At 41.6% G+C, this 21982-nt stretch overlaps 1 protein-coding gene across 5 annotated transcripts in view; it reads left to right on the top strand.

Moving 5' to 3' along the window:
- zmiz1a (zinc finger, MIZ-type containing 1a) overlaps positions 1-21982 on the top strand; it is a 95003-nt gene that overhangs the window by 26589 nt on the left and 46432 nt on the right. For 4 of the 5 annotated variants that reach the window (XM_078931855.1, XM_004077107.5, XM_011484426.4 and 1 more), the window contains exon 3: positions 7626-7702. The gene's annotated coding sequence lies outside the window, so the exon portion shown is untranslated. Of the gene's footprint in view, positions 1-7625; positions 7703-20853; positions 20883-21982 lie in introns of those variants that run through there. The other variant, XM_020709551.3, reaches the window with a different exon arrangement.

Here is a 21982-nt window from a genome sequence, read left to right as displayed (position 1 = left end):
TGGGTGACGGTCTGTCCGTCTGTCAGAACAGATATTTCTGTCTGCTTAGTGCTGCCTTACAGGCTGCCAGAGATGCTCCTTGTGTCATCGCTGAGTGCCTGCTGTCACTGGCTAAAAAGGAGAGCAGAGCGTATGTGTGCATGCATGGGTGTGTGTGTGAGTGAGAGTGACAGAGAGAGAAACTCGAGCAGCTGTCTTAAAAGCTCTTCCACTCTGTCAGTACATCTTAAGTCTGCCTTCCGCTCATATCTCCCTGGCCGTAGCTGTGTTTCAGTCTGTAGTTCGGTTAAAAAAGTCAAAGTTTTTGCTTTTAGAGGAGAACTTTTGGGAAATCTGCCTTTTTGCATTGATTTTAAGGAAGTAAAATGGAAAAAAACAACTCAAAAGGCAAAACTATTCGCTCTTTATTTAAGTAAAAGTTACGTTTTTTTTTTTTTACTGGGGCCAAGGCTTCTCAAAGCCATGTTTGGGTGTTTTTAACATGTTCTTGTTGCCTTTTTCCCATGATGCACTACATATATCTTATAAAAATTAAGCTTGGGTATTTCTTTATTCAAATTGTTGTGAATCAGGAGCAGATGAAAGAATGCCATTTGAAAGAGCTTGTGTGACGAAGAACATACAAGGGGAAGCTGCAAGCTCCCTACTCTGCTCCATTCTGATGTATCCGCTTGCAGACAAATAGATCCTTGCACGTCTTTCTTTACCTTGTCTGAGCTGGCATCTGACTCAGAACTGTGTGGCGTCGGCTGGATCGCTCCAATATTGCTTGGCATATTTGTTGCACCGGTAATGTTAGGGTGGGGGTGTAAGCTAGTGGAGAGAGTGTAAACAATAGGATAATGGGAAGTGAAAGCAGCCTTAGCTGATGCAATCCAGTTTCCCATTAAAGATTGATTCAAAGTTGATTATATGATTTTCTTTACTTCATTTTATTTGCATTTTTCTGCTATTATTCATGCAGATGGATGTGTCCAGACTGACCAAACCTAATTTTAGTCTTCAAATTGATTTAAAAACATTAATAACTAAATGAGCCAATTTTTCTATGTAAAGCTGCTTTGATTTATTTTGTGAACAAGCAATTTCATGAATGAAGTCATCTTAGTAACGTTTAAAGCTGAACTGTAATAGATACATGAAGGTTGTAAGTTAACTCTCCACTAAGCAAACACGTTGAAGTAGCGGTCCCTGAATGCCTGCATCCTCTGTTTGAACTAAATCTGTGGTTCCTCTTATCTTCTCCTCTTAATTGCTGCAGGATTTTGCAGCTAAAAATGTATTCTTTTACAGACAAGTTGGCAGTTGGTACACTTGGTTTACTAATAGCAGGCGAGTGTTTTACCACAGTGGCAAACACCAATCAAAGCCCTCCCGCTGACACCAATAGATCAGTGGGTTGCTGGATTGATAACGTTCCACATTTTATTGCAGATGGTTTAGTGTAAAGTGGGAATGTCACGTTCAAAGCAAGAAAAGAACCTGCTGGGTTGACTTGCTGGCGTGCAACTCTGGCGCCCGGCGAATGAGTGATATCAAGATAGGTTTCAAGAAAATCACTGTTGTTGTTCGATTCCTGTAACAATGATCAACATGCAAAGTGGTGTTGCTGGAGTACAGCATATTAATGTGTTTCTCAAAACTAACCTTGATTTTTGATCCCTTTGTAATTAAATGGCAACATTTACCCTGCAATTAAATCAAATCTAGTTAGGCCGCTGTTGATTTTTTGAGTCTAATTTAATCAATGTGGTAAATGATCATAAATTAAAACTTTATTCTGTTGACTGACAGTTTTCTTCTTGTGCTGTAGCGAATTTCTTCGTAACGGGCTTTAAAGCCTTATTTCTATAAAGACATAACCCAACAACAGATTTTACTCTCATCGCAATCAGTTGAATAAGTGCGATGCGTGTTGAGTGATAATTGCAGAAAAAGAGGGTTTAGATTAGTGCTGTTACCAATTTGCTTGAGCATTTAATCCAGATGTGTTGGCAGTGAATGCTGATGTTTCCAAACTAAACACAGCAACTGCCAGTTTTATGCTTTTGCTTCTGTAAAGTATTTTCTCTTGGTTTAGAATCAGTTTAAGCACCAGAGAAGAAAAGTTTTTTTTATTTTTGTTGTTTGACCACTTGCTTCTCCTTTGCACTCAAGAATGCAGTGGAGGAGTGAAGCACATTGCAAGTCTCCGATTTAGTACTATTTCTTCCTTAAAAGTTCAAATCTTTGACAATGAGATGCAGGATTCTAAGTAGCAGAATATATATATTTTTAGCTAACAGACACGGGGGGATGAGCATAATTTCATAAAAACTTGCTGCAGTCGAAGAGAGAAAAAAACATGGTAGTTTTTCTGTTGTGTGTAGGAGGCACAATTTGAATAAAAAAGTATAAAAAACACAGCATACTGGGTTTAAATCTCCTGGGTCAACTAAATAAGAGTGTAGGAAGAACAGGGAGAGCTGTGCGTCTGTGTATGTGTTGGGTGCTTACCTGAAATACTGCCAACAATTAACCTGGCTAGTCTGTTGAGCTTCAATGAGATGTTTTCAACATTAATTTCTCTGCGGGATGAAACGGAAAATACAACAGCATATTCAAATGTTTGACCTTATATGTTGGATAATATTTGTGATCACTTAAACAATGGACCAATCATGCATGCTTTGTTTAATCACGGGTTTGCATATCTTTCAAATGCATAGTATTTTTGCCTGGAGGGCTGATCATTAACTGTTTGATTACAGTCATCTGTTGTAAGGGCTCTTGTCTGATTACAAATGTGTTTTTCACAAGCCAAGAGAGAGTGAGGTAATGGAATACTGAGGGGGGAAAAAAACAGAAGACAGCAGCAGTGTGGCTGCATGGCTGCTACCGCGAAGGTGGAGAATTTGACTATTTTGTCGGCACATTCCTCTGGACCCGGCATTTGTTTTCTCTGGCAAACCAGTTTTTCAGAGGGTTCCCGATAAGTGTGATTATGTGCAGTCCTTAGATGGATAGATGTGTATCACAGCTCTGCTGTGTAGACAGCAACGCAATCAGAAATCCCTGAGACATCTCAACTTCTCCTGACCCGTGTCTGGACTGCCTTTTGGCATTGTGTATAGGGGAAAAAAAACAAAATCTAGGAATTAATTAATTAATCAACGCTGATTTTAGCTGCAGAATGAGCCTCCAGACTGACGTTGCCTATAATTTTGTGGCAGCGCCGACAGAATTAGTCCATCTCTGGTTTCTGTGCTGTCGGAGTTAGCTCCTTCTGGCTCTTCTGGTGCACGGAAATCCTTGTAACATCACACCCGTGTTTATGTTCTTTAGGTTGACACGGTTATCTCTGTGTGTAACCGGAGCTTTACACGGGCACTTGGCATCCATGTGTGCTTGACTGTGTGAGTGATCTTGCAGCTGTATGACCCATCTCTTTCCCCGTGTGTGCGTGTCTCTCTTTCCCTCCCTTGAAAGAGCTGTAGGGACTTGCCAGTATTTTCATTCCCTCTGGAGGTATTTCCGCAAACCAACAAAGCCCGGCCTGCTTGATGAAACGGAGAGGAAGCAGCTTTTGTGAGGAGAGAAGCCGGTTTCTGAGCATGCGTGTGTGCACTACTGACCCCAGCTAACAGTTTGTTTCATGCAAATTTACTCTTAAGCTTGCATTTCAGGTTGCCCAGGACTCCTGTTTGCTCACATGTCTACTGTAGCATGAGAACAAACCTTGTCTGTACCACGTTCAGAAAACAGAGTTACCTCCTGTTTGCCTCTAATTAACCAGTATAATACCCACCTTGTTGGACTAGTTAGGGCTTTTATAGGACTTCTTGCCACTTGCCTTCCCTGGTCTTGACTTCCTCTGTAGCCATTGCCAATAGGAAATGTTTATTGTCGTCCCGGTTACAGTCCTCTAGGGTATCTGAAGGGAATTGGGTTGAGATTTTCCTTTTTTTGAGGGGTTTAGTGTCAGAACAATCACTTATTTCATGCTAAAGACATACTGTCTATCTTTTTTTTTTGGGTAGTTACCAGAGAGTTTTGGTTTAAGGCTCACATGAGACCCTTCTAACTTCCTTTCTTGAGGTCTTGACACAGCTACTGAAATCATAAATGTTGCATTGTTCAAAAATGTGAGCAAAAAGCATAGCAGCTGGAAGGGGGCAAAGTCTGGGCAGCATTTTAGTTTAAAAAACATTTTTTTTAGGGTTGTCTCTCAAAGTCCTGTGGAGATGCCAGCCAAAGCCTGGTAACACGCGCCCATGCCCATAAACAGGGATTTGGATCTCTGGAGAAAATAACCTTGATAATTACGGGGTTGCGCATGGATCTGCCCACAGTGAGGGGGGAGGAGTAGAAGGAGCCGAAGCGAGCCACATCCGCTGGTGCATTCCTGCATGCTGTGTCATACTGGTGCCGAGTTTCCCTTCAGGTTGCACAGAGATTTCCACAAGGATCATGCAAAAAACCACTGACGCAACGCTCTGGGCTGTGGACACTGGCGTTTCGATTTTAACAAGCAACAAGTACACTTTTATAGACTTTCCGTGGTGACAAAAAAGACAGAATAACTGTTTAAAGAGGAGTGGCAGACAATGTTGAAAAAATTGGAGACACATGTAGGGTGGGATGCATTGAAAGAGAAAAAAAAAATTCACTGTGGTGACCTAATTGTGGAAGCACTCATATTTACTTAAAGTCTTCTGTCTGAGTCTGTGTCTTGCATAAGGTTGGTCCAGCTCATTTGGTGCCACAACACCAGTCAAGGGGTTTAACGTCTGCAGCATTTTTCACTTGCCTGTCCGGCACTGTGTCTGGCTACTTTAGGGCTCTTCATGCCAAACAGCCAAGTCCTGCGATCAATAGCAAAATTTGGTTAAAACTGACGAGGGCTTTTTTCTTGCTATGCTACATACACACGGGGCAATTATTGCGCACAACAATGCGCTAAATGGGCATTCATGAACGCCCTTTGAGCATAAGGTGTTCAGACTGGACTGTCGCTAGCCGATACTAGTACATGTACTGGAAAAGGTATGGTGAGAAACTACAGCTGAACAAAATGATCTTCTCCCAAAAGAATCACGCCTCAACCACAGCACAAAGCAACACGACAGATCTCCGGTCCTACTTCAAATGCTACAGCTTTCAAACAAAACATATTTTGTATCTCCAAGTGAGCCCAGCGACCTCATAACAGTTGCTCTGTTTGGTTAATAGCTGCTCGTTCTGTCACAGTTGACCTGCGCTTGTTCTCTGTCCTTTTCCCACTCCCACAGTGACACACAAAGTGAGGGCGTGCCTTCAGCTTCCCTCTTAGCCTTCTCCCCACATGTTCTCATCCTCGGCTCCTCCATTTTTTCACCATCCCTCTCTTTTTTACCCCCTACCTCTTGTTTAGTATCTGCTGTCCAAACATCCTACAGCTATGATTAGCTGTAGTGTATGTGTGTGTGTTGGTTTTCATCAGTCTGGATCCCTTCTGTGTCCTTGGAAAATGGTCTAATAGGCTCAGACACACTCCTGTCTCTGTGCTGCAAAGGCCTATTCTCTAGCGTTAAACAGCACATAGTGAGGTAAACAAAGACACATGCAAACACTCCAGTCCAGCATACCAACCTGCTGAGGACAGAATCCAGGCGAGCACGCTAGCGTTGACCTTCTGTGTGCCAATCACAACAAATCTGCTTCCTGATTTGAATATGGGGAGGAAAACAGTGTAAATTGAAAGCAGGAATTCCCCCGGTGTGAGACGAGATGAGCCTCAGAATAAATTATTCAGATGGCAGCCTCTTTCCTGCACAAGTCTCGCCTTCTGCTGCGTTTAATGGCATCTGTGATGACGCCCATTGGAGATTAATCCAGATGTAAGATGTTTGGGTGGGTATCTGCGGGTGTTTCTGCTTGTGTGGCCTGCTCACCCCTCTTTTCATGCAGTCCCGTTGTGTCGAGTGATGGGAAAACAAAGCCGCAACACGGGAATTTATTTCTTCTCTGGAGAGGCGTGTAAATAAACAACTATTGAATCAATGCCTCCATTTGTTTCTTCTCTGATAATTCTGCTTGTGTCGTTAGGCAGGGTGACAGTGTTTTCCATGTCAGTGTAGCGCCTGGTAGCCATATTTCCTCTCTGTGAGAGTGAGACAACATGCCTCACAGGCCTCATGTTTCATCACTGAATACCAGTGAATTACTATGTGTTTTTTGTGTTTCATATCACCCACTGCTGCTCACTTAATGCCATTATGAAGCCTTTGCATGAATGGGAAAAATTCACACCAGTGGTGTAAATTGGGCTTTTAAACTATTCAGTCATTGAAAGACACACAGGCAGTGAAATTACAAAACTGGAGAGAGCAGAAAAACTCTCCTCATGTCCTGTGGCTAATTCTATTTCATCTTTGTTAGATTTGCTGTAAAATAATGACCTTTCCTGACTCTAAAGCTTACAGTATTTTATGAAATTTAGAATACATTTTGACCATGTTTTTATTGTTTTGAAAATTGAAAAGACGTGTAATCTTTGCTGGATTTGTAAAAGTAGCCTGTTTAAAGCCCATACCGGACGTTTTCTGAGCTGAGTTGTCTGTGCTTGGTTCTTGAGCCTGCGTGGGTTCAGTGGGTCAATAGACTGTTATTTTCCTGAACTGCAGTTCTGTTGTCCTCAGTTACTATAATTAACAGAGCCCAGGTCCCAGAAAATATGAGGGGTGTTGCTTGTATAAGTTAAGGTTCAGTAATGAACAGTGAATAATGGCGCAGGCAGAGTGTTCTTAGTTCTCTGAGAATAAAGGTAACCTCCCAGAGTGTAGATCTTGATTAGGAGTAATCACTCAGCTAATGGTGCTGTTGGTATTGCCAGCATACAATACATTAAAGCCTTTAATGAGCTCTGGTTTGCCATAGTTTCCTTGTACTCAAGTACTTGTCTTTGTATCCTAAATCCTAGTGTGAAATTATAATATTAGATCATATTTGCTTAATTAAGCCCATGTGACTAATTGAGTTTGATTCAAATGTGTGAGAAACTTAACACTTTTTGGAAGCATAATAGCTTTAGTTTTCTTTTCTTTTTTACCAGTAATTAAATATGGGATAAGTTTTAGCTGATACAAAAAACTTCAACCAACTTTTTCTTATTTCTTTTTAATGCAATTGGTGGCAGAATCTTAATGCAATAAAGAGGTTGTTTCAGACAGAATAAAATAAAGTAAAGGATGGGTTTCTGGCTTGTGCATTGATAGTCAGCAGGTGGTTGTCCCATTAGAACTTCTGCAAATCTCAGTGAAAGAGGAGAGGAACTATATCTGCATGATTAGAGCCGAGAGAGTTTAAAGATTGCCGTCACTGTAACTGGATGGCCACAAAGCACTTGCAGGAAAGACGAGAAGTCATTTTTTTATTTGTCATTTAAGTCTTTTATGTTTCACATTTGGCAGGATTAGAGATGTATTTTCTCTCCAGCTCTGTCAGTCCTTGTTATGCGTTTCCAATTTGTCACATGCACAACGGGGTGCTTTATTACATCTCGATAAGTGACACCACCTAAGTCTTGTCTTCCTATCACTAAAAAGCACATTGTGTTTGTGCCACACTTCCTGATATGCCTTGCATTGTGTTTTGTTTCATTTCAGACTGGCTCTGTGATTGATGAGGATTAAGGAGAGGGATTTTGCCAACAAGCAAACACAGGAACGTCCTCAACAAACTGGTAAAGATCCTGATTTATCACCTATGTCTTTATCTAAGCAGCTCACCATAAGCTTCGGCATCGATATGCCTGGCTGTGGTTTTGTAAATGAGATAGGAGGTCTGCAGTGGGAGGCTCACCTTTTGTTGTGTAAAACCAGCCACTAAATGCACATTGGGTTTTGACATCGAAAAAGCTTCACCTGCCATCATGTTGCGTACAAGGACTGAAGAAGTTTTCTATTCCGGAAATAAAAACATCTGAGATTCATCTGAAGAAAAAATAACTTCTTGTAGGGAAAAATTCAAACTAGCAAATATCTTTAAAGTCCCACTCCAATCATCTTTTATCTATTGTAAAAGCGTTCCCAGTAGCCTTTATTTATGATTATGCTGTTTTTAGCTAAAATAAAAAAATAAAAAACTAGGACATAGTTTCTACAGAGGGGCAGTAATTCGCCTCTGAGTTGTGGATGGGACTGTTGGCGTGGAGTAAGCCCGTCCTTGCTTCCCGACATCCTTCTGTTTAAACTCTTCCTCTAGCTTACAGCCCCTCTCAACCCAAACCTAACATTACCGGTGAAACAAAAATGGCACCCAAAATTGTACAGCTGGATAGCTCCAATATTACTCATCAGAAGAGAAAAAAAGGAAGACATACACAGCTGTCTACAAGTAAATGCATTTGAAAAGAGCGAGGCAGGGAGTATGTGGCCTGCTTATGTCACATCTACAAGCGTTTTCTAATTTTATCTAACATTTTTTAACAATTTGATTAACGAAATGCTCAGAAATGCAATTTCAAGCTTAATTTTCTCTATACATGTCTTCCATCATGACAAAATTGCCACAAGAACATGTCAAAAACACCAATAACACCATTTTAGTTGGAGTGGGTCTTTAAGAGCATTTTTTTTTGGCTTTCACACCTGAGAATATTAGAAATGTAATGTTACAGTAAGCTGATGTCCATTGTTGTTTTGATTGGAATCTTAATGATTTTCATAATAGCACGTGATTGCATTTCTTCTTTGTGTGGTTAGGCAGCTGGAGTTTGTCAGGTAAATTGGTTCTTTCATCCAAATTTGCCAAAACAGCTTGTAAAGTCAGTTTGCACTCTGCGGTACCATGTCACTTAAGCTGAAGGACCACCAGCTTATAGTCTTTAGCCACGCCTTTTAAGCCATGTTTTTGGCTCACTCTAAGGTTTGAAACTTGAACAGCAGAGTTGAACCAATGATTAGTTACTGTGTTTGGTTATTGATCTGCTTCTATCAATAAAAATATCAATCTTCAAGACGAGGACAACAACTAATCTTCATTTCCCCATCCACCAGCCATCTGCTCTCTGCAGCTCAACCTGCAAGCTGAGGCTCCATTTCATGCTAAAACATGCATGGATATTGTGTTCAATTAGCCTTTGAACGGAATGAATATTATGTTTTCAGATACCCCTCAGAGTTCATGAATTTTAAGCGTCCATTAAAACCCATGGTAGTAATCATCACGGAAAACCTGTGACCACAGTGATGGATGATGTAATTGGGTTGAATGGGGGTGTACGGAAACAACAGATCAAAGGAAGTCATGTTATGGCTGAAACGAAAGGAGACCTTATCCGTCTGCCTTTTGTTTGGGACGCTGTGCAAAATGTCGACCTTGTAGTTTGTATATGTGTGAAACGGCATCAAAGCGCTGCAAGGTGAATAATTTTCGGTGGCATCTGCACATTTTGCAATATGCTAATGAGCAGAGCTGCAAAAGCCAGATTGCCAGGAGAGAGAAGGAAAGATGGAGAGGGGAAAAAGATGGAGGGAGCCGAGTGGAAAAGAGAGAAACAGACGGAGGCTCGTGTAAATTATGGATGCAACCTGCGATTTCCAAGAGAAAAAGAAAGGCAGAGAGAAACCTCAAGTCATGCATATCAGATTACCCATTTGCCACGTTTTCTTATCATGGTCCGTGAGCAAGCTCATATACAATCTGGCCTCTTTGTGCGTGCATGAAACGGAGCGAGGGCACTTGTGTATTCATCTGTGTTGATGTGTGTGCAGTTGTGTTGCGCTGTCAGGGGTTCTCAGGACTTGACATGTCATGTGTGTCTTAAGTTGTTTTGACTTTTGCTCGGGTTTGTGCATCTGCAGTCCCGTGTCTTTGCATAGTTCACATGTATCGTTTCAGCATAGAACACATATGGGCATGGTTGCAAATCCAGCAGTTATGAAATCCATCACTAATGATGGATTTGCAGTTATGAGACTTTTCAGTTGTTTCACATGCTAACATCGCGGTGGCTACTCCCACAGACTTAAATGCACTAAAAGCTGTACTTCTTGAACCTCATTATGTGTCTTGCCTGCTTGAGCAGATCTAAGTGAAGTTAAGTAAAAGCGAACATTCGTGTGCCACCGCCACATCCCACCCTTGAGTGCCAGTCCCCTGTGTGCATGTGCTTGTGTGAATAATGGATCCATTCTTGAGTCATGTCTGCGACTGGAGCCTGAGCAGTAGTGTGGTTTCCCCACCAGAGGTGGAGGTGCAGGCGAAGGGGAGGGGCTGGTCTGGAAATAGCTTTGCCTGAGCTGGGAGCACCTTAGGTGGGCCTCCGCGTGTGTGTTACCTTCTTTAACAGACTTGTGTGACAATAGTGTGATTCTGCTTCTGAACCTGGCATGCATTATGCACACTTTTTTGTTTCATCTAGTCTGTAGAAGACACGTGGTGTAATGTGTCAGCTTTGCTGTCTTTCTAATCTCTTTGAACATGGCAGGAGAAGAATGACAATCCTATGATTTCTAAGAATTCAACAAAATTCCTGCAGCACATAGAGAGAGGTGTCAGAGCTGGAAAGGAAAAAGCTGCCCTGGATCCCGACTGCATGTAAAAATGTGTGTTAATGTGCAAAGTAGGTCATTTATTTGGAACAGAGACAGACATAGTGTGCTTTTCTTGAGTGATGTCATCTTGGGCAATCGGTGCAACAGCAAACACATCGCTGGATTTGTTCAACTGTAGAAGGGGAGATTATCCCATACGCATATTTTCTTTACATCTCGTGCCAAAAAACGAATAAACAAGAGAGGATGAAGGGTGGGGGGTTACCGAAGGTGAAAACGGCTGTGGTCAGTCCACAGAAAGCATCAGTAACCACAACCAGAGACTGCAACTGAAAAATCAGACTAAATCAGATTATCAAACAAACAGCTAAGAAGATTAATCCTGATCCCCCCCATCAGACGGACATTAAATTTGCAATCTATAAAATCCTTTCAGATGATTTTATGTTATTCTTTGTGACCCTTATTTTTTGGTCATGGACTGCAGCTTTTCATTTTATTCTACTTTAAATCAAATAGTTGTTTAAACCAAAAATCTGACCTGTGATGAGGTGCCATGCTGTTAAAGACCTACTCCAAAGAAAATTGTGTTGTTTTTAAGATTTTCATGTAGCATTTTTCTCATGATGGAAAACATCCGTCCATCCGCTTATCTGGGACCAGGCCGTGGGGGCAGCACTCTAAGCAAAGATGCCCAGACTTCCCTCGCTCCATCCCCTTCCTTCAGCTCCTCTGGGATAACATATAAGTAGAAAGTTTGTATTAAACTGCATTGCTGAGTATTTATTTATTAATGTAAAAATGTATTTGGAAAGTCTGTAGCAGTGACGAAGGTGCAACAGTGGGCGAGCCACAAGCTCCTTGCTCTGCTCTAGCCGATGCATCCACAAGACAAATAGATCCATGTCTGAGCTGGCATTTGACTCAAAACTGCACGGCTGGATAGCTCCGATTTTACTCGCCATTTTTGTTGCACCAATAATGTTATGTTGGGGGTGTGAGGGGCTGTATGCTAGCGGGAGAGAGTGTAAACAAAGGGATGATGGGAAATGGAGGCAGGTTTAATCCATGCCACCAGTCCCGCTGACAAGTCAGAGACAAATTTTTAGTGAACTCCTTCCGCTCTGTAGAAACTATGTCCTAGAAAGCAGCATTGTTGTTTTGATTTTGCCTAAAAATAGGATAATTATAATTAAAAGACCACTGGGAACGCTTTTACAATAGATCAAAAGATGACCGGAGAGGGACTTCAAAGTCTATAATGTTATCCTTTCTACTACTTGTTCTTCAATATTGTGTGGGAGTTGATCAATATCCAGTACATCTAATTACTAAAAAACTTGGTACGTGGAAAGGAATAATTACACCCTGTTCTTGGCTTTCAGAGATTAAATTTGCTGCTACATTTCTCTGGATTATCTCCAGAGTTGTTACTGTTTTCTTATGAATCAGTGGCAGGGAAAATAGGGTCGATTTATTTGGTTAATATTTGATGAATCTTGCAAAAGCATAGGGGCATTTGAGACTTTGTTCTCAGCCACGGCTGAGACGCTTTGCCTCTGCAAGTTTGGAGCTTTCCAGCGCAAATGTTCTTTTGTAAAACGGGAGCTGTTCAAGTGTACCCTCTTATTCAAAGGAGCTTGTTTGTGCGCAGAAACGTATCGCCCTCCAGAGTGTTGATAGCTGCTAAAAGATTTGTATTATTATCCTCACAGGTCCTTTTTGATATAAACTGATTCATTTTGAGCACTCGCCTACACACAAACACCTCAGAAGAACGATATAGCATCGCTCTTGACAGCTTGACAAACTGACATTCCCACTCTCAATAACTCTCGCTCCTGCCCTCCTGCACTCACTGATGGAACTGTATATTGTAACCAACAAGACTGTAATCAGTGCAAACCTAATCAAATCATTGCTCCAACAAGCAGCCCTGGCTGCCAGGCTTCCAAGAAACATATCACATCAAGAGGCAGCCTGATTGTGCAGCAGCATGTACTGTAAGCAGCCGCTACATGAAATGTCAGGAGAAGCAGGATTATTTTCGAAAATGTCACCAACAACATAATAGCCTAGAAGACGAGTGCCTCTGCTATGTTTGTATCCAGTGTCAGCAGGTGTGATGTGTGTTTGTGTGTGTGGTATGTAACTTAAGCACACAGAAAGCAAACAGCGCGCTCAGTCTCTTGACGGTAACCCGTGTGTGATGAGAGGAGTGTGTGAGCCACTCAGTTAGCTATTAAAGTATGTCTTTTAGATCTGCACAAACAAATGCACATCTCCAAACCTCCTCATTATTGGAAGCAAGAAGGCTGCCTGGGCACGGGTACAACTTCAGTGTGTGTTCCTGCATTCATCTGTTTGTGTGTGCATGATTTAGTGGCTCATCTCAGCGTTTGGTTAACCGAGCTGGCTCGCCCTATCACATTGCCACAGAGTGTGCAGTTGCTTTAGCCTCTGTTTCATTTAGTGGCACCCACGCTCCTCTCCTCCTGCCATGAAAACACACACAGACACTCCTAAACTCCATAAACACATGTGGGTGCACACGCTGCTGAATGAGAGAGTGATGGAGTTGGAGGGTGAGAAAGAGGGAAAAAAAATAAGAAAGTACCAATTAAGCTTCTCAGACGAAGCTGCCAACAGACATCAGGGGGTTGGAGGCGGAGAGTGTTTGTGTGAACGTGTCTGTGTGTGTGTGCGTAGGAAAAGGGGGTCGGGGTGTTTGAGTAGAGCCACGCTGTCGAACTTTTCTTGTCTTCCTTCAGTTTTGTACTCTCATAACCTGCTGAGGAGGCTGGCAGTTATCAAGAGCTTAAAGCTTTTTAGGTTTGTTTGCTGTCAATTTCACACTTGGAAAATGGTGTAAAGTTGTGCGACATGACAGGCTGCACAAACCTTAAAACTCGGATGTATCCTGGTAGAAGAACAGTTTATTGCATTAAGGCTCTGTTCAAACCTTATATGGTCACATTAAAATGCATCTCCTGCTGTTTGGGGACCACTCTCAGGAACGTGTTGCACTTGCAGATAGCAACCTGTTGTCTTTTTCGACTTTTTGTGTATACCTGTAGAGACTCAAACTATTAATTAAACCTCTATTACTGTACTAAATTCCCCAATTAAACAGTCAGCAATCAGAATCAGCAGATTTTTGATTAAATCAATTCTGCCTGTCTACAAGCTTTTGCAACAAAATAAATTTTGTTTTTTAAGAAATATATCTGTATTCTTTTTATTTGAGATCAATACAGGAAAGTCAGATTGAGAGGAGTCAGAGTGATGATGTTGGTAAAAGGATGCTAGTGGTGGAGCTTCTAGTAAAGAGGCCAAGTGGAAAACCAAAGAAGAGCTTCATGGATGTAGTCAAGGAGGACACAAGGTTGGTTTGTGTGAATGAGAAGGACAGGATTTAGGTGGAGGACTCTTCCTAAAGGGAGCAGCCAAAAGACAAAGAGGAAAATGTCTTTATCCTGTTTGGATGCGTTTGACAACACACCTCTGCATTTAGCCCTGTGTAAACTGTCTGTTGGCAGTTTAATAAAAGTGGTAAGCCAAATGTTTGTTTGGCTTACACTGGACAAATAGGGAGGGGGTTCTTTTTCTTTTTCTTTTTTAACCATTTTTACCATTTACTACCGCCACTTTTACGTCCGCCACCTACATGTGGAAAAGTCTTAATGCAAAATGTCGCAAATCTTGCTCTAGGCTTTTTCTTTCACAGCTCTGTTTCAATATAGGATTATATAATTGGTGTCATATAATTCCGGCCGGGCAAAGAATGAATTTATTCTCCATGATCCGTTTGAAAACGATGGGCACTTCCATGAATTTAAAGTGACGCCATATGTCACTGCAAAATTCAAAACAAAGTGGTCAAAGTTCAATCTGGTTTAACTTGCAACACCCATTAAATGTCCACGCAATGTGTACGTAGAGTCCAAAACTGTAGTAAAAATCAGTGTAGCTACCTGTGAACGTGAGAGTCGAAATAGACTTTTTCTTAAGTGGTGGCTTGAATGTTCGTTGTCGAAGGCGCTGTGAACGTAACTTTAGTAATGGGTGTCTCTCAGTGCTCTCACAGCAAAGGTTGCTCAGTTCAAAAGGGTGTACCAATATTCTCACAGCAGGACATCCCAGCTGCAGTGAAACCAGGAGATCTTGACCACTTCAGTGGAACCTGAAACTGCTTTAATGTGTGTACCGGCTGGTCTGGATTTGAGCGTGGTGTAAAAGATGCGGCTCTGGCAAACATACAACAGAAAATGCAGAAGATCAGGATTCAACGTGCTAACAGTGTCACATACCAGGTTTGAGGTTCCTGAGTTCATAAAATAACATAACATATAGAATTTGAATTGTTTCGTCTCAGTGCAAAAGTCCAAACCGCACAGCTGCTGCTCAACTTACAGCAGCTGGCAGATGTACAGCTTACAACAGAAACTGCATGTTGTGAAGATTAAAAAAATAAAGTAAATTGCGAAACATAAAGAGCTGAAGAAATATGTGTGAGTAACTGACTGGAACTGCACTCAGATTTTTTAAAATATATCGCTTTTTTACTGTTTAACTGTTGGAAAAAAAAAGTCTTTGTCTTGCTTTGGGACTATAATGTGAGCAACCAGAAGCTGAGCCTTAAACTAAACAGTCTTAAAAAGAGAAAGACTCTTCCTGCACTTCCAAATGAAACCTCCTCTGTGTTCATGCTGTGAAATAAAAGGCTAGTTTTGCCAAATCAGGACTGACATCATTGGCAACAGCTGCAGGCTGCATGTACTGTGTGTCTCTGCATGTGTGTGTCTGTCACTGTGTGTTTACGTCTTTGTGCGTGTGTGTTTGTGTCTGTCAAGACGAGGTGACCTGATTGCTCATCTGAGCAGCGAGGGAAGGCCCAGCCTTGTGTTGTCAGAAAGGCACCAATGAAATACACTAGAAATGGACCACAATGGCGGCCCCTCCCTCTCAAGGTCTGCATGCTTGTGCCCGATGCCTCCCCCAAAGCAGCCACCACGCACATGCTCGCACACAGACGGCTGACAATGCCAAAGCAGATTTGGAGATGAAAAATGCTCCACCCCTGGCTGTGTACTGCAGTATGAGCTCCCAGCTGCTACAGAGTGATCAGTCCAGATCCTGTCTGAGGTCCTTCTGTTATCATCGCTGGAAAGATAAAAATCATTAACAAATATCTGCAATTTTGACGTACTGCACTGGGAAAGAGGTCCTTTTTTAAACAGGTTTAAAAAAAATGTAGAATAAAAAAAAAATAGAATTCATCTGCCTATAGAACTCATACAATTTGTCTTTGGAAGATTCCTTCAAATAAGTTTTGTCCTGCCCTTTTTATCTTAAAATTGAATATTGAAATTAGCTATAAACACTCCTATTTAGGTATACTGCTCTTATAATTTTGAACTTATGTGTCTTAAAAAAGTTTTATTTCTTTAAAGTACATTTATATACACTACTTTTCCCCAAAAAAATATTCAATTTTAAGTGCTACAACAGTCTGTCCTTACTCCTAGACCAATGAAAACAAAACCATAATTACACATTTTATGTAAATTCTAAGTAAAAAAACTAGTTTCATTAGAAATATTACTCAAAATAAGATGTTTGCAAGATCAAAATGAGTTCACAAGATATTCAAGACTTATTGTCTTAAAACGGGTAGTTACATTTTATTCAAAAATGAGTAGGAAATGACTTGTGTCTTATATTAAGTTTAAATAAATATTTAAACAAGAAAATACACAGAAATACTTGGTGAGATTTCGTGTTTTTGCAGTGAGGACACTCATCACCTACTTCAAGGATTTTAAGTTAAGGAATTGTCATGTAATTCAAGGCATTTCAAACCTTCACTTTCTTTTTAGTTTAGATTTCATAATTTTGTTTTAAGTGTGTAATAGGGAGGTTTAAAGAAGGCCATCTTTCAGCTTAATCTCCCATGAATAAGTCGTTTCAGGAAGCAGTCGTTTCAGGAAGCAGTCGCACATCGGCGTGTGATGGCAGCCTCAGAAGTTAGCTCCAGTAAAAGGTGTGTGGCCTCATCAGCCCCCCCCCCCCCCCCCCCCCCCCCCCCCCCCCCCCCCCACCGTGAGCATGAACACATAAAATGCCTTCTCCACACACGCACAAATAGAAATGGCCTCCGACCCCTTGGGGTTTCACCTCAGTACCCCTTTGGCGAATTGTGTGTTTGTGTGTGAAGCCTAATAACCTTACCAAGCCCATCCCACCCCTGCTGCTCAGTCTTATTACTCCCTTTACCCCTTCTGTTTTGTCCAGAGGAAGGCAAAGAGATAAGATGGATTTCGAGCAGCACCTAGGAGGGCTGAAGGAGGCAGTAAGAATGGAATGAGAGCTGGAGGCATGAACGGTCGGAGGGAAGGAAGAACTGAGAAAAAGCAGAGAATGGGGCAGAAGGTGGGGGGGCCAGGAGGAGAGTATTGACGTAGCTCAGATAAATGAAGGATTAGTGGGTCTACAATGAGCCTGGAGCTGCTGCTCCCCCATTTAGCCAGTGGTGAAGTGGCTCTCCCTAATGAAAAGCTAAATGGAAAAAGACATGACTGCGTACACATGCACAAAGATGCACCACTTAAGATCAACTACATTTATAAGAATGCAGGACTGTTAAATATGATACTTAAAATTATGATAAAATACAGTCTAAAATACAAATACCCCCCAAAAAACCCAACTGACTCAGATTCATTTGATGCTAAACTGCAAATTTAAGTTAAAAAAAAGTTCAAAATGAGGGACATTTAGGCTGTAGATTTAAAAAAAAAAGAAGAAAAGAAATGGAGACCAAATGGAGAACCAGAGGCCAATGTGGCTCCGAAAGTCTAAAACAAAACCGGCTGCATAATAAACTCTGGGTTAGAATTACTCCAGTGGATCAACAACAGCAAGATGTTTTTTCACGTTTGTTGTTGTTGTGAAAAAATGGGACTAAAGACACTTATTAGGAACACAAAAATGAAGTTCTGGTATATAACACCTAACAGGAGATTCGGTTTTCAATTTTACGTTGACTGCAGAAGCTTGAAATAAAGATTATGTTTGTGGCATTTGTAAATAATGTTTAAAGACCCACTCCTTTCTGATGATGGAAGACAAAGAAAGTTAAGCTTAAATTTACTTTTCTGGGTATTTTTTATTCAAATTGTTGTTAATCAAGAGCAGACAAAGAAATGCAGTTTGGAAAATGTCATATTTGTGATGTTGGCCACATCTACCTGCTCTCAACTCCCAGCAATGGGAAGGGGAAGAGGGGTGGGGTTGCTTCACGCCAGCAGTCCCACCCACAGCTCAGATGTGAATTTAACCCAACTAAAACCTCCGCAAAGACGAACACAAGATTGGAGAAATATGCAGGGAATCAACTTTTTCTTTTTCATTTGGCAAAGAGCTGAAAACATAATAGTCAACTTTATTCTCCTCTGCCTCTTTTGAAAAGTATTTATTTTTACAGAATTAACTACTAGAGTAACAAGAGTAGTGCATTCTTGCTGTGTGTCTTTTTGCTACTTTATCCACTCTACTCAAGGTTCAGCTGATGTCCTCTTGCCGTCTTAAAGTGAGAAGAGTTCCGTTGAAAATAATGGTGCTTGAATATGCCTATTGAAACATTTGTCTGCAGTTTGATAAAACAGAGCAGCTGTTTTTTGTGTCTGGAACCACTATAGTGGGGGTTAGGTGTCTGTCTGGCTCCACATCTAAAGGAGAGTCCAGAAAGACTCCAGTTTCAGCTGGGGTCATCTGTCTTGCTGCTCAAGGCTCAAAGGGCTAAAATCTTCTAGTTTCAGACACAGTTGTTGAGCAACTGCCAGTAATTTTCTGTAAGGGGGTGAATTTGGGGCTGTTATTCCCATACATAAGGTTTTCCAGATTCCCATTGAAGGGCCCTCTCTTGCGCCTTTCAAAGAGTAGTCTTAAACTTCGAGACTGTAGTTTAAAAAAAGCAGCTGTTCCTTACATGAAGAAAAACCATCATGTTTATTATATTTGTCAGCAGACTGTTAGAATACTTTATGTTCACAGATTTGGTCTTGTCAAAAGATGGAGAGGACTTTATTTACGTGCAACCTTGTTCTCCCAAGAAAATAGACTTGTAATACCTGTCTCATTTGTATACAAGCATGCAAACACGTCGTTTGACACGTGCACACAAATGCAAGAATCCTCCATGCGTCTGAAAAAAAAAATGCCTAACAATAAATAGAGATTATTTGCTGTTGTGTTGATTTTATCACTGTTCTCTTGTCTTGTGCTGCGTTAAACAACTTTATTGTTCATGTTTCTCACTCTTGTGTCAAGGCTGATCATCGTTGATCAATGCTTACTAGTCCCATGTCTGGCTCTAAAGCACACCACTTCCACAGAACAGCAAACATTTGTTCCAGTTCTGCAACTATTTGATGCAAAGTTCATTTTTATTGCCTGCTCTCTGTGTATTTGCCTGCATGTTGTTGTTGTGTGCGTGGTCAGTGGTGCCTGGTTTAATGAGGGAGGTCTGTTTTGCTCCTGGCACAGCATTTCATGGAAATCAGTGTTTGATTTGCTGGCTACTACTAAAGGATTTAATGCTGCATTGTGCCCCCACCTTTTAACGCCATTCTCACAAGTAAGAAAATGCCTTATGGAATCCGTGCTTTCATTCGGCTTCCTTTAAGGCTCATGCATGCACCGTATCAGTTTGTGAACGTGTTGGCAGATAATAAGGTAACTGTGATTACCCGATGGCCCTTATGTCCACTTGCTGCTGACTGCCAAAGTGTGTGTGTGTGTGTGTGTGTGCCGTGTCCATGGTGGTGTATAACCACTTCAGTGCTCCCTGCTCTTGGTGTATGTATCGACCAGACTCTGGAATGGAGAAATGCCTGCCCAGCACACAAAATCAATGACTGCTGTTTTCTCCCCTCCATTGGCCTCCTGTTATCTGCAAGGAATACAAAGCACATATTGTTGCACACAGGCCCCTCGCACTCATTTACCTCATTTTTATGTTTTCTGCCTTCTTCACTATAATGACAGGGATCACAGGATATTGGGCCAAAACTCAAGATTTCTTAGTTTTCTTACTTAAAAGTTCCCTTCCAATCATCTTTTAATTTACTTCAAAGTGTTCCCAGTGGTCTTTTAGTTATGATTATGCAATTTTCTAAGGCAAAATCAATAACGTGTGTCGTTTTTGAGAACATACGGTAGTTTATGCAGTGTGGCAGGAGTTCAGTAGAAAATCGCCTCTCAGTTGTGGGCGGGACTGTGGGCGCAGGCTAACTTCCCATCATCCCTTTGTTTACACTCTCTCCGGCTAGCTTACAGCCCTTCACAACCCCAAGCCAACATTAGCGGTGCTACAAAAATGCAGAGCAATATTTGAGCTATCCAGCTGCACAGTTTTGAACCAGATGCCAGCTTGGACGAGGAAAACATAGACGTACGTGGATCTATTTATCTGCAAGTGGATGCATCGGAACTGTTAGCGGGAGCTTTTTGCTTGCAGATTGTAGTTTTTACTCAAAAAATAGAAACTTTTTCAAACAGCATTTTATTGTCTGCTTCTGAATCACCACAATTTGAATTAAAAAAATACTCAGAAATGCAAATTTATTCTTAATTTTCTTCAAATAAGTTCTCCATCATGAGAAAAATGCTACAAGATCATGTTAAAAACACAATTTCCATTGGAGTACGTTTTAAAAAAATGCTTCTTCTAGTGTATTTACCATCTTATGTCCAGCTAGCTTGCCTGGAGTGAGGCCGGCAATGCTGCATCTTTCACCGGACGAGGCAGTTTATTATTCATTGTACTATACAAACTCTGCTCTGCAAGCACATCAAACAAGACGGCGGAAAGCGAGATCAAAACATTAATCTGTCTTCCACTTTGTTGAGTGGCATTAGCAAAGTGGCCGGCGAGTGTTTATTTAGCCCAAGGGCTGTCCATTTCATTTCAGGAATCGGGATAAGATCAAACCTATTTTCCCCACTCTGCAAAATGTTCCTCCCTCTTTCTCTAACTGTCCTAAACTCCTTCTTACTTGCCGTCTCTCTCCCCGTCAGGGATTATAGGTGCAGGCAAGAGGAGGAGGAGGGGAGGTGGCAGATTAGCGCCCGCCATGCACCGGGTCCGTCTGTCTGCTGTCAGAAAATAGAATTCATTTGTGTGATCCTGATGCTTACACTCGGCCCTGGGTTCATGCGTGTGGCTGTTGCTCAGTCAGAGGACAGGATTGGGTGGTGGAGGGTGGAGGTGCAGGCAAGCTCACATCCGCAGCTTTTGTGCGCACATCAAAGCGGAGAGTCGTGACCCGACGCCACCAAACACTGCTCGGCCACCATGACATGGTACAGTATGAACAGAAATGTGTACTGACGTGTGTGCAGAGGACGTTGGCCCAGTCCAACCCCTATGTGGTTTTATTATTTAAGCAGCTTTAAAGGCAGCACCATGTGTTGGTTCTTAAGAATTCCCCAAATCAACTTTCTGAGTAAAATGACAAACCTTCACAGAGCGGCGGTGGACTGAGGTACATGAAGGATTAATCCTTTCTTCGGTTAAATCAGTTTGTTGATTGTCGGATAAACATTGGATCAGCAGTTTATTTTAAGAGCAAGCAAACTGAATGGTTTTGGTAAAAGTAAACGACTCAAACGGTGAAACTCTGCTTTGGTTGTTTAAACTGGAGTTCCTGATGTGAGTTCCAGATTGTATTTAAAACACAGTAATTGTTCGCAGAGAGAGCAGCTGAGGCCTGTGGGGTCAGGGTTACTACAGACGGGAGTTGGGTGCGCTAACATGCCTGGTGACCTCATTGATGGATGGTGCTACACTGGAGATCTTGTGGAGGGCTTTTGGAGCAGGAGACTGCAGGGGCGTCTGTGGGGTCCCAGAAGGAAGTACTGTAGAAGTGAGGGGGTGGGGTGTCATTAATCAAACTCCTTCCACCTGCCACCTCTCTTTTCTGTTCCCTGTCCTCTTTGAGATCCCTCTTGTTCAGCATTTTAAATGTGTCACATTTCCTCCTTAATTCTCTTTTTTTCTTCCTTTTACAGCCCTTCCAAATATCATTTTGAGATGTACTTAATGTCATTGAGAGGTGGCCGCAGGCACCGGGCCTTTGAGCAGGAGATGGGGTTTTGCTGGGGTTAAAGACCCATTCTGATAAAAAAAATGTGTTTTTGGTGTTTTTAACATGTTCTTATGGCATTTTTCTTTTCCAGCGTCTTAACTTTAACTTAGCATAGTCTTTTCGTGCTTGCAGCTATTTAAAGCCTTGCTTCACTTGTCACTTTTAGATCAGTAAAAGTATTATTTATTGCTTCTATTGGTTGGTGCTGGTGTGAGCTTTATTTTATTTGTTAAAAAAGTTGGTTAAAAAAAAAAAGACAGATAATTTGTTAGTTATCCTTAAGCTGGACTGGCTGGCTGTTTTCGTCCAACGTTA

Source organism: Oryzias latipes, chromosome 15 (genome assembly GCF_053564925.1).
Source record: "Oryzias latipes strain Hd-rR chromosome 15, Olatipes_Hd-rR_3.1".
Lineage (NCBI taxonomy): Eukaryota > Metazoa > Chordata > Actinopteri > Beloniformes > Adrianichthyidae > Oryzias > Oryzias latipes.
Note: the sequence above shows the minus strand (reverse complement) of the source record. Positions and strands in the feature narration are given on the sequence as shown.